The sequence below is a fragment of the Capsicum annuum genome, chromosome 3 (assembly GCF_002878395.1).
Source record: "Capsicum annuum cultivar UCD-10X-F1 chromosome 3, UCD10Xv1.1, whole genome shotgun sequence".
NCBI lineage: Eukaryota > Viridiplantae > Streptophyta > Magnoliopsida > Solanales > Solanaceae > Capsicum > Capsicum annuum.
The window spans coordinates 12,929,999-12,939,989 of NC_061113.1; the positions used below are offsets into that span (position 1 = coordinate 12,929,999).

A 9,991-nucleotide genomic window follows, 5' to 3' on the forward strand; every position below is an offset into this window, starting at 1 on the left:
CAGTTACAGCTCACCGAGGACATGACCCTAGATAGGAAGGTCTGGAGGGCGCGAATTACGGCAGAGGATTAGGGCCAGTTTGGGTCGCTAGTGTAGGGAATTACTTGGTGGGGGTTTTATTCCTGTTATGATTCAGTGTTCCGTGTTCCATGTTTTATTACGCATTTGTGTGCTTTCCTCTGCTTTCCTCTGTTTAATATTACTTATGGGTGCCGTATTTATGTTATGTAATCTGCTTCTGTGCTTTACTATGTGTTTGTGTGGTATCTCGTGCCTTGAGCCGGGGGTCTATCGGAAACAACCTTTCTACTTCATCAGAGGTAGAGGTATGGACTGCGTACATCTTACCCCCCCGGACCCCACTAGGTGGGAATACACTGGGTTTGTTGTTGATACTGGGGATGTTGTTGTTGTAGTTATTCTTTTGCTTAATTATTCAACGTGCAATGGAAACAATACATTAACCAACTGATGCTTCATTTATAAGAAAAACTAACCTGGAATTAGCCAAAAGGTAGGGGTGGATATTTGATTTCTGTTCATTTTTAAGTATCATTTACAACATTCATCATTTGTCTGGATGTCATTTGGCTACCATTGCAAAATGCCGTTATAGAGAACATATAATATAACATACAAACTTGTTTCATAGAAAACTTGGTCGTTATAGTGAAATGTTGTTACAGAGGATGACTTTGGTCTTACTGTGTCTAATTTCTTGACAATGTAACAGAACCACTGAGCCCTAACATCGACTTGTCAAATAAGACTTCTTCCCCTGCTGAAGCTGCTGCTACTACTAAAAAGGCTTTCGTTCAATCTCATTTTGAATGCACTATTAGACAATATTGCTTTTTAAGGGTACCTTGGTAAGTCTCAAGACTCATTGCATTAAAGGAAGCATGTTTGCCATGTTTCTTACAGTTTAATTAGTTCTATCCTCCAATAGTGTAATTTATTTTTTACCCAATCTGATTTCCTATTTATGTGATTGTAAGTAAATTTCTACGGTAAGTATTAATTGGTAAAATGTACTCAGACCATGTAGAAATGGCAAACCTGCTATCTCATAATATAGAAATGGCAAACGTGCTATTTCTTTGGTAGCCCAAAGAAATGGCAAACCTGCTATCTCATACTGTAGAAAAATTCTTTACACTGTTAAGCTGCTACTCATGAAAAGCCTTTTGGTCGATCTCATTTTGAATGCACTACTAGACAAGATAGCCTTTTCAGAAGTTCCTTGACATTGTCTCAAAACTCATTCACACAGACTCTTCAAGAATCTTAGGCTAATGCAATACCATATTGTTTTGTGTAAATATTATTGACTTATTGTTAAAAGTAGGGTTCCATGCTGCTTAATTAGCTTTAATTTGAGGCGATTGGGGTTTGAATGCTTTTGATTTGAAGTCAGGGGCAGAGGTAGAAGCCCGGATACAGGTTCAGCAAACCCAATAAATTTTGCTTAAACAATTTATTTGTGTTAAGAAATTAATTGAATATGGACAAACATTAAATTTAGAACCCACTTATTAGCACTTGAAGTAGTTGTTCTAAAATTTAGAATCCCTATAATTGCAATCCTAGCTCCGCCTTTGTCTGTGCCGTAGAGCTAAAGGAAGCATTGCACACTTTTTATTTTCTTTGTTAATTGGTGTTATAAATTCTGTGAAAATTTGAAGTTTTAGTGATGTGTTCAAATGTTTTTACTCTTATGTACACCATGTTAGAATGTGCCTAAACAATTTGCAATTGCAAATGGTCTCACCAACAAGAAGTGTGGGTTGATTGTAAGAGATGGAAGACAAAGGTCGTGGAATTTAAAGCTAAGTTCCAGTAGTACTCAATCCTATATTGGTGATGAATTTCATAAATTCATTGCTGAAAATTGTTTAAAGGAGGGAGATATATTATGTTTGAGGTATCACTAATGGAGAGACACCAATATGGAAATTTAAAGTTGTTACTGTTGGAGAGACACCGGTTAGGAAGTTTCAAGGCAAGTTTCTCATCTTATAACCAGCCTCCTGTTTTTTGGTGATCTTTTTTATCGTCGCTATATTAGAATCTTTCCTTATATCAAGGAGATTGAACAGTTTACATATAATTAATAACATCCGGTTTTATCCTATTTGCACATTGCTTATAATTTTCACCGTAAGGAATTCTATTAAACCCCCTTGCTTTAACCTTTATCTACCCCTGCTAGGAATGATTTATATTAAGCATAGTCACAAATGAAGAAAATAAATTTACGCGTTCTGTTCCTCTAGAGATGGTGTTACTGAAATGTTATGTAAAAATGTACTTTTTAGTTGCTTCTTGTTATAACTAGAGTACTTCATCTTAACTGGCTTTAAATCAAAGTCTAATGAAAGTTCAGTTTGTTGTGTATGTATTCATTCAAGTTTATAGATTGAAATATGTGAACGCCAGTTTCGGTCCTCAACTTTCATTTTTCTGTTATTTATGGAAATTGTTCTTTTGATTAATTATGCGATCTGTAATGGAAATAATACATTAACCAAATGATACTTACTTTATAAGAGAAACTAATATGGAATTAGTTAAATTCTGTTCATCCTTAATAGACAGGTTTGTAGTCTCCGCAGAGTGGAGTGATACTTTCAATGCTATAAAACAATTAGCCATGCCTAGAGTTGTATCAAACCACAGACCTTTGGTTCTGGAAAGAGGTGATTGAGACACTAATTCCTCCTATTTCAAGTAAGAAATAATGTGGCTAATAACAGAAGGTTTCTCTGCAATGGTTAGAGCTTGGTGGCAGAAGTACAATATTGGTGGTAGTCCAGATTTTGTCCTATCTCAAAAGCTTAGAAATCTAAAGAAAGACATTACTAGCTGGAACAGAGAGACCTTTGGAAGACTAGAAACTCAGATGGAAAGGATGTTGGAGGAATTAACTATCCTTGAGCAAGCTACTGAAGGCAGGCATATGTCACAGGGGAAAAAGGAGAGCACAATCCATCTAAAGCTAAAACCGAAGGAATCAGCAGAGAGTGAAAAGGTATCTTGGTGGCAGAAATGAAGATGTTTGTGGCTTAAGTTAGGAGATAGGAACACCAAACTTTTACAAAGAGTAGTCAATTCTCACAGGAGAAGCAATCAAATTGATAAGCTGTTGATTAATGGGAATTTGTGAAGACGAAGGAGAAATCAAAAGTTAGATCTTGAGATTTTACCAAGCTTTGTACAGGGAGGATGAACAGTGAGGCCCAAAGCAAGCTTTGAGAATCTCAACATCATCACTCGAGAAGAGAAAATTTGGATAGAAAAGAACTTTGAAGAAGAAGAGGTGAGAGCATTTAGCAGCCATTAATTCTTGTGCTCCTGACAAGAGTTCAGGGCCTGATGGATACACAATGGCCTTCTATCTAAGCACATGGGATGTCACCAAGTATGATAGTATGGGAGCTCTCAACCATTTTCATTGGCACTGCTGCATGGTCAAATCCGATAATACGCCCTCATTTATAGCTCTTATACCAAAAAGAAAGGGAGCATTGCACGTTGGAGACTTCAGGCCTATAACTCTCATAGGAAGCCTCTATAAGATGCTAGCCCAAATTTTAGCTGAGACTCAAAACAGTGATTTGGAAACTGGTTTATGGCTAGCAAAATGCCTATCTTAAGAACAGGTAGATCACTAATGCTTCTTTGATTGCAAATGAAATGCTAGGTGGAAGACAGAAATTAGGAACTCCTTGAATTTTATGCAAGCTAGATGTGGAGAAAGCTTTTACAAAGTAAGCTGGCCCTACTTGCTAGATATGCTAAAGCAAATGAGTTTTGGAGGTTGATGGATCAAATACAGTCTCTAAGCTGTAAAATACTCCATCCTGGGGAACAAGAGGCCAGTTCGCCTTTACTCCCCTCAAAAAGGAATAAGACAAGAGGACCTTCTTTCCCCTTTCTTATTTGTTTTAGTCATGGAAGGTTTGAACAAGATGTTCGATAGAGCGAAAGCAAATCACTGGATTGAGGACTTCAAGGTAGAAAGTTGCCCAAACAATTCTATTTCAATCTCCCACTTATTATAATATGATATTATCCTAATCTTTTGTGGGGCAGAGACACTCCAAGTTCTTTATCTCAATCTAACCCTCATGCAATTTGAAGTTGTTTCTGGAATGCATATTAACATGATGAGGAGCAAGATCTACCCTGTCAATGAAATCTCAAACTTGAATACTCTGATAGGGATTCTGGGGTGCGACACATTCTCCTTCCCCTCTACTTATTTGGGCCTCCTTTTGGGTTCAAAATACAAAGCACCTGAGATATGGATGGAGTGGTGGAGAAGGTGGAAAAGATATTGACAAACTGGAAAATGCAATATCTATGTATGGGAAAACTGACTCTAATCAATACTATATTGGACGATATTCCTACCTACCTCATGTCCCTTGTTCCAATGCCATATGAGGTGAAAGAGCAATTGGATGGTCTAAGAAGGGCTTTCCTATGGGAAGAAATAGTGAAGGACATAAATTTCATCTTGTGAATTAGGATAAGGTCATATTGCCAAAGGAACAGAGAGGTCTGGGTGTTAGAGATCCAGCAAACAGAAGAAAAGCCTTCTTCTAAAATGGTGGTGGAGGCATGGCCAAGGAACCACTCACCTATGGAAGGAAGTGATGAATGTAGAATATGGTAAACTGGATGATTGATGCACCAAACGGAATTACACTTCCTCATGATGTTGGCCCTTGGAAGCATATCGATGATTTTCAGGATGACTTCTTCAAAGAAATGTCCTTTAAGGTTGGAAATGGCTCTAAGGTTTAGTTTGGGAAAGATAAGTGGGTAATCAATCATCCCCTCAAAGACTCTCATCACAGGATTTTCCTTTTAGCTGAAGAACTAAACTCCTTTGCAGCTGATAATAGCAATGGCAACACATGTGATATTCATCTAAGAAGAAACTTACAAGATTGGGAATTGGAGGAACTTACTGATCTATAAAGGTTGCTGACAGACTACTCAATCCCATCTTTCAGACAACTTAAGGCTTTTCATAGTGAAAGCAGGCTATAATCACCTGAATGCAGCAGAGGAGTGACAAGACCTTGGCCCTGGAAGTTGGTTTGGAATACAAAATTACCCCCAAAGTTTAATGTTTTACTTGGACAACCCTTCATAATGAAAACCTAAGGAAGAGAGACATTCTAGTGGTGCAGAGGTGTTTTGTGCGCCAAAACAACTTAGAACCTATAAACTGTTTGCTATTGCACTGCCCTGTGGCCGCTGGTCTTTGGACTATGTTTTTGGCTATTTCTGGAATTAGTTTATGACCTTCCTCAACCTAAAGCAAGCAGTTGAAAGCTGGAGTTTATCGAAAGTGAATAAGACCGTTTATGGAATGAAAGGAACTAAAGATGTTTTAATGGGACTGCAACTCCTAACTGCTCTCTTAGGTCAAATGTTTGATGACCCTTTATAGCTGGAGCAATCCTTCCCCCGTAAATGATATCATCCCCCCTTTGATTTTATCAGTTATACTTGCTTCTTTTTGCAGTATTTGGAGTTATAACCATTTGTTTTATAATTTTTCATGCCTTTTCAATACAACAACTTCATTAAAAAAACAAATTATGTTAATCCTTTTAAGTATCATTTGTTATTCGGTTAACCTCTCTGAAACAACATTGTTTGTCTGGATACTTTTTTCGTAATATTATTATAGAGAACATATAATATAACATAACATAAAAATATGGTTTCATAGAAAACTTGGTAGTTTAGGCAAAATGTTGTCACATAGGATGACTGTGGTCTGATTGTATTTACTTTCTTGATAATGTAACAGAAAAACTGAGCCCCGACATCGACTTGCCAAATAAGATTTCTTCCCATGAAGAAGCTGCTACTAACAAGCCTTTTGTTCGATCTCATTTTGAATGCACTGTTACACAAAAAATGTTTTCAAGAGGTCGCTTGTTAAGTTTCAAGACTCATTGCACTAAAGGAAGCATGTGTGCCATGTTCTTATAGTTTAATAAGTTTTCTATACTCCAATAGTGTAAATCTTTTGTTTTACCCAATATTACTTGTTATGTAACTTTTTTTTGTATAACCATGATGTTCGGACCAGCTTGCACAACTTATTATGCAATTGTAAGTAAATTTCTACGGTGAGCATTAATTGGTAGCCCAAAGAATGGTAAACCTGCAATCTCATAATGTAAAAAAATCTTTACATCGCCAATCTTAGGCTAAAGCAATATCTTATGCATCTTTTGTGCAAGTAATATTGAATAATTGTTAATTTGAGTCGATTGGGGTTCTAATGCTTTTGATTGGACGTCAGGGGCAGAGGTATAAGCCCGGGTAAGGGTTCGGCCTAACCCAATATTTTTGCTTTAACAATATATTTGTGTTAAGAAATTCATCAAATACGGACACTTATTAAACTTAGAACCCACTTATTAGCACTTGAAATAGTAGTTCTAAAATCTGGAATCCATATAGTTTCAATCCTAGCTCCGCCGATGTCTTTGCCACTTGTCACTGGCTAACGGAACCATTGCACAATTTTATTTTTATTTTCTTTTTTTCATTGGTGTTATAAATTCGGTGAAAGTTTGAAGAACGTGAACTTTTTAATGACGTGTTCTAATGTTTATACACATATATACACTATGTCAGTATGTACCTCAACAATTTGCAATTGCAAATGGGCTCACCAACAAGAAGTGCGGGTTGATTGTAAGAGATGATAGACTAAGATTGTGGAATTTAAATCTAAGTTTTGGCGGTACTCTAGTTCAAACCTACATTGGATATGGATTGCGTAAGCTCATCGCTGAAAATTGTACAAAGGAGGGTGATCGTATTAAGTTTGAGGTTGTCACTAACGGGAAGACACCAATATGGAAATTTCAAGTTTTTAGTGATGGAGAAATTCCAATGAAGACGTTTCAAGGCAAGTTTCTCATCTTATAACCGGCTTCTTATTTTTTTTGATGATTTTCTTTTATTATCGCTATATCATAATCGTTTCTTGTGTCAAGAAGATTCAACAGTAACATAATAAAAACAGATTCATTTTTATCTTATTTGCACATTATAATTTTTTCAGCAAAAGAAATTCTATAAACCCCCTTGCTTGAACCTAGATCTGCCCCTGCTAGCTAGAAATGATTTATTAATTAAGTTAATAGGTCTGTAAAATTTTTTTCATGAAATTAAATAATATTTCATACGAACATTTTAAATCATACAAAGCATAGTTACAAATTTAGAAAATAAGTTTTACACTTTCTGTTTCCTCTAGAGATGGTGTAATCAAAGTGTTATAGAGAAGTGTCATTTTCTTGATTAAATTGCGCAACTTCTAATGGAAAATGATACATAAGCCAAATGATGCTGATTTTATAAGAAAAACTGATGTTGGATTAGTCAAAAGGTGGGGATGGATTTTAAATTCTGCTAATATTTTCATGTATCATTTGTCATACTTAGTTTCTTGAAAATGTAACAGAAAGACCGAGCCCCAGCATCTAGTTGTCAAATGAGACTTCTTCCCATGCAGAAGCTGCTACTAACAAGCCTTTTCCTCAATCTCATTTTGAATGCACTATTAGCGAATACTGTCTTTCAAGAGGCCTCTTGGCAAGTCTCAAGGCTCATTAAACTTATTGAGAAGTGTTTATTGCTTTAATGTATTGTATTTGTTACTTGTAGCCGAGTTATTTCATTAGTTAGTTAGTTAGCACAAGCGAAGTTGGCTCTGCCAGCTGTTATTTTGTTAGCAGTTCGTTTATAATCTACTTGATTACAACAAATAGAGGTTGATCTTTCATTTTCATTTCACAAATATAACATTATTCCTTCTGTGTCTCTCGAACTCCATCTCTGTAGTCTGTAGAACTCTCCAGAAGTCAACATAGGAGCTCATCTCAGAGCTCAGTTTATCATGCTGAACTTTGGCATGGCATCAGAGCCTTGGTCTATCTCGAAGACCTACGTTCTTTTGCGTCAGCAATTGGTCGCATTTGATTATCGAGTTTAGGCATGCAATTACAGATTTATGTGAGTTTCTGTAATTGAAGATCGATTTCTCATTTCCACTTCAGTTTCTGAATTTTTCCTTGGAAATCATCAATTGATTGAGTATCTCCGTGACTGTTACTGACAAGGAGGTTCGGTCTGCCATTGACTCGACTAGCCCTTTGTACATGCATCCGTCAGATAATCCAGGTGCAATTCTTGTACCAGCTCCCTTTAATGGAATTGGATATAGATATTGGAGAAGAGACGCATTATGATCTCTTACAGTGAAGAATAAACTTGGATTCGTCAATGGAGAATGCAAAACGGCAGATTTGAAGTCTCCATACTATCATTTGTGGGAGACCTGTGATGATAAGGTTACACCGTGGATTTTGAACATGCAGCTGAGTTGTGGAATGAATTGGAGGATCGTATGATCAGATTAATGGGACAAAACTGTCAGATTCAGAAGGTAATTAATGACCTATCACAAGGGACCTTAGACACCAGCTACTAAACCAGAATGAAGAAACTCTGGGAAAAACTGAACACTTTTGAGTGCTAAAACTCAGTGCAACTGCCAAGGAAAACATCCATAAAGCAGAACATGACAGGAGGTTAATCCAGTTTTGATGGTATTAAACGAAGTGTACACTGCAGTTAGGGAAAATATTCTGATGATGAATCCCGTACGCAAAAGCTTTTTCTCTCTTGATTCATGATGAAAAACAAAGACAAATCAGGCTCAGTTCTCAGAACAAAAATTTCATGTACGATATAGGTATTCCTAATTGGAAGGGGAGAGGAAAGTCGCAAATGTAAATGGAACTCCTACAAATATGCGGTCAATTATTCTGTACAAAGTTCTCTTTGTTCCTTCTATTAATCAGAATCTTATTTCTGTACATTGTTCGACCCTAAACCTTTAAGGCACTACCTTCTTTTCTGAAAATCTAAGTTGTGCGGACTCTTCACTTCAATTGATTTGGTAAAATGCATGCAAATGTTTGAAAACCAGGGCTGACCCATGAATCATAGAATCAGGTGCTTCAATCACCTGACCTTTAAAAAATCTAATTTGTCCAGCATTACAGTTTTACCATATCATGTGTTTATTTGTCTTCCTAATAGATATGAAGTAAAGGTGACTGGGATTGGTAATGTAGCACCGACTCCTGAAATTATTCTGTACAAAGTTCCCTTTGTTCCTTCTTTCAAATACAATCTTATTTATGTACATTGTTTGACCCTAAACCTTTAAGGCTTACCTTTTTTACTTAAAATTTTAGTTGTGTGGACTTTTCACTTCCGATGATGCACCAATGTCGGATTCTCCAAAAATACACTACTTTTGGAGAATTTGACACACACCCATTGACATTATTGAAGAGTCTGAGCAACATAGCTGACAATGCTTCCCCTTAATTGAAAAGGCCTCTGGAGATTGGTGACCTATACCTTCTATGCTCTCTACTTGAGAAATTCAGTCACTCCAACGAAGAATACTAACTCTTATTCTTGCATTTCTGGTTCTGCTATTCTAGCTCTGTTGATCATGTATACAATGGGGGACTTGCAACTCCTCTTTCAATAGAGTGCACTATAACACAAATGATTTTGTGACTAATTCTACTATTATTAAAGTGCATGCTATCACTTCTCGCATGCCTGATGGGAATGATGTAGATTCACGTGTTACATCCCTTTTGGTAAAATGAAGTGCATCTTCTGTACCTGCCAATCTTTCTCCCAAACAAGCTTTTCTTTGTTTCATCTGCCCCATGGCCAGGAAAACCAAACCACCTTTTCCAAAAAAAAAAAAAAAAAAAACTTCACAGACCAGATTTTTGAGCTGTTACACATTGATCTGTGGGGACCCTATCATGTGTCTACCCATGTAAATAAAAAGTATTTTCCTACCATGGTGGATGACTACAGTAGGTGCACTTGGACTCATTTAAGCCGAAGGCAT

The 9,991-nt window shown here is 36.7% G+C and overlaps 1 long non-coding RNA gene across 2 annotated transcripts; it reads left to right on the forward strand.

The window, feature by feature from the left end:
* Positions 1-321: 321 nt before the first annotated feature.
* LOC124897001 lies at positions 322-8,965 on the forward strand. 2 transcript variants are annotated; one of them, XR_007053392.1, is made up of 2 exons: positions 322-869; positions 1,734-8,965. It is a non-coding gene; the product is annotated as an uncharacterized LOC124897001 (long non-coding RNA). The 2 variants fall into 2 exon arrangements; XR_007053391.1 differs by having other exon boundaries at positions 6,673-8,965.
* The last annotated feature ends 1,026 nt before the right edge of the window (positions 8,966-9,991 follow it).